The 3510-nt window shown below is 40.4% G+C and overlaps 1 protein-coding gene across 1 annotated transcript in view; it reads left to right on the forward strand.

The window, feature by feature from the left end:
• The window catches only part of RNF19B (ring finger protein 19B), a 19959-nt gene that overhangs the window by 1241 nt on the left and 15208 nt on the right, over positions 1-3510 (forward strand). The window lies entirely within an intron of this gene.

Consider the following 3510-nt stretch of genomic DNA (forward strand, 5'->3'; position numbering starts at 1 on the left):
TGTGTCTGTGTCTGTGTCTGTGTCTCTCAGCGTGGAGGGAGAAGTGAGGGATGATGCGTGGAGAGGGAGGCGGCATCTGAGGGTAGTTGGTAACTGGTAATCATCCGCAAGCCCAGACGAGTTGCGGTGAAGGCACCCAACACCCCCACCCCTGCCCAAGAGCTTGAGGCGGGGGCTGAGCAGCTGGTGAAGGGGGGAGCCACCCATCAAGTCAGGAAGCGCAGCAGTTTCTTGTCTGGTAAATGCCCCTCTGTCTAGAGGTAAGTAAGGGGCATCTCTTACTGAGGGGATCTATGGCAAAAGACGGAATGAGAATATTCTGAGGGGCAACGCTTCGGAGAGGTGTGTCCATTTGGCCAGTGGCTTACTTAGCAGCATTGCAGGAGGTGTGCTCTCCCTGACCACTTCTACTGAAAGTTGGGGATGATGAGAATGGCACTAGGGAGAAAAGACAGCTCACTGGCAGAACTCTGGGGGCACCCTGGACATTGTGTGTCTTCTGTGCCAAGCTATTGGGAGGCCCCCTGTGGTTCTTACACTGCTGCTTTGGGCAGGGTGAGGAGTAAACAGACCCTTTCTTTGTCCAGGAAGCAGTGGGTCACTGAGAAAGAAGGATGCCTAGAGGTTGATTTGGTAGGAGAAAACGTGTCTCCCAGTCCCTCTGATCTTGAGTTCTTGATGAGGGTCTCTAATGCACCGTGTATGCTGAATTTTTTAAGGTCAGTGAGAAAATATGCAGTATCTGCAGAGACATAATTTCACTACCGGATTTCGCTATCTGGAGCATTCATTGGAGACCCTCCTCCCCCCACTTTTTGAAATCTGACTATGTATTACTGTCAGTACATCCCATGAATGGTTGCACGCAGCAAAGAGAGGCTTATCTAAGTAGTTGGGAGTCAGACTGTGGTAATTTACCTGCTCTTTGACCTTGGGCAGATCGTTTTATTCTTGTGTGTCATTTTGGGGGGACAAAAAGATGCTAGGAACTCCTTGCAGAGTTTAAATGTAATGCTAGTAAAAAGCTGCGTGATCCTTTACTTCAAAGGAGTTAAGAAGGGCTCTTCATTGTAGCCTACATATCAAAGCTCTTTAAAGATTTCCATGATGCTCCTGTTTGTCTCTTTCAAAAGAAGTCCTCGGAGAGGGTCTAGGGGAGTAAGAGTTAGCTTCTGTTTTCTATTCTGCCACATTTGTTTAGAGATGGGTGTGTTATTTAACCTCACTGAGATGGGGCTTCTAAATTACTTTGAAGTGATGTGGTCAAAAGTACTGTTTTATCTATCCTGTCTATCTATGGTAGGTCACTTTCACTTTCAGTTAATAAGTATCAGAAAGGACCATGTAGGCTCTTGGAAGTTTTTGTTTATATGGGGTAGTCTGGTGATCTTACTGGCCTTAAGAGGTTAATTTATATGGTATCCACGTTTTACAGACACTGTCAGTCTATTTTCTGAACCAAAGGAATTTAAGTGAACACTGCATGGTTAATTTGGGAATAGTATATTAACTCCTTTTTTGAAATGTGAATTTCCTTGAATTTTAACTGAGAAATGTGGCACCACTGATTATCATTCTGGAATAGCTCCCTTTTTGTTTTTTATTTCTCGAAGTCAATCTGACTTTGCTCACATCAATAAAAATGGACAGGAATTAATTTACAATCTTGATGACAACTTTAAACCATTACTGATTTGGAAGTTATTAAAGAATTAGGCCATTTCCTAATTTAGCCAAGTATTGGATTAGTTATCATCCAGAGTTTTTTTTTAATTAGCTACAAGAATTATAACAACTTTATATATAATTTTAATTTCTTTAAATTTTTATTAAATTTAATGGGGTGACATTAGCTAGTAAAATTATATAGGTTTCAAGTGTACAATTTTATAATACATCATCTATATATTGAAATGTGTGTTCACCACCCAGAGCCAGTTCTCCTTCCCGTCACCATATATTTGACCCCCTTTATCTTCTTCTACCACCCCTCTTCCTCCTATATATAATTTTTAAAAAATGTGTTATCTGTGGGTTTAAGGAAGGTGAAGTCTGGGGAAAGAAAGCAGCCTGGCTTTCCATGTACCAGGCATACATAATTTAATTTGATCCTTGCAACATTGTAGGGTAGATTTGATCTAGTTTTACAGAAGAGGAAACAAGTTTAAATAAATTGAGCGACTTGTTCAGGATCATAAAACCATTGTGCACACTGGTCTTAACTCTAACCAAGGCCAATATTGTCACCTCCCAGCTTCAGTTTTAAAAAGCGTAAACTTCTGGGCTTGTCGTTATTGCAGATGCTACTGTTTGGGTCATTTCATCGAGTGTAGCTTAAGGACAACATTGAGTGAGCCAAAGGTGCTAGAATCTATTTTCTTTTCTGATTCTTAATGTTAACAGCCTCTTTATTTTTCTTATCTGAAATAGTCCTAATCCTTTCCTGAATTGAGAGGCTTAATTAATGTTTGCAAAGTATTTTGAGATCTTCAGTTGAAGGTGTTAGATAAACAGGGAGTAACTGTAAAATCCTGCCACTTCCCAAACAGGTGCCTGGGTTCCTTGGGGATGTGGTTAGTGGTTTTGCCCCCTCTTTTTAATGCCAGGAGAAAAATAGCTTGTTTTGTTTTAATCAAACTGGTTATTCTTCTGGGTCTGGTAAAAATGGTGGATGAGCACTAGAAGAGAAGCCTGAGCCCCAATGATCTCTTCTCATACCTGACCATCTTTACTGCCCACAGATCAAGTTCTCCCTTTGCTCTTGTGCGTCTGTGTGTCTGTTGGCAGGGTGAGGGGAGCGTGTAAGTGACCCTACAGAGTTCTGATCATTAGTTTTACTGTGATTACTCATGATAGTGGGAACACTATATAGTAACAAATTCATTATTTGTTTACAGAATAGTTGTAGAACAGAGCAGAGAGTCCTGAATTTTTCTTTTCCCATACTTGAGACAATTTTATTTGTAAATAACAGAACCAATTTCAGTGGGCAAACATTTACATTATTGTTTAACGTTGCTAAGTACAATACCACTAAGTATAATCTTTAAAACATACTTTTAAATGAGATAAAATTAACTCAGAATACAAATAACTGACATTTTTGTAGTTCTTTATAATTTTCAGACTATAACCTCACTCAGAAATAATTTCATTTTACTTTCATACACGTAGATGGTGGTAAACTCATTTTATAAAGGAGAAACCAGTGCAGAGCAGTTTGTGTGGGACCCAGTGTCTCAAAGCTAATAAATGGTGCAGGTGATCCTGTTACCCCTTAGAATCTCTGCTTTAAACATGAGGTCTTTTCAGAAATCCCCAAATCATGTAAACGTTTAATGTTTTCCTCTCAAGTGCCCTGTTGCCAATCTTTAAACCATTTCAGAATCCCGGGGTGAGCAAAGGAGGCAACAGGGCAGATCTTTCGTACAAATGAATAGGAGATAAGGCTGTCTTGGCCTAAATTCTTTGTGCACATCCACGATGCCAGCCTCTCTTTCCTGCAGAGTC

This window comes from Hipposideros armiger, unplaced genomic scaffold (genome assembly GCF_001890085.2).
Source record: "Hipposideros armiger isolate ML-2016 unplaced genomic scaffold, ASM189008v1 scaffold_10, whole genome shotgun sequence".
In the NCBI taxonomy this organism is placed as follows: domain Eukaryota; kingdom Metazoa; phylum Chordata; class Mammalia; order Chiroptera; family Hipposideridae; genus Hipposideros; species Hipposideros armiger.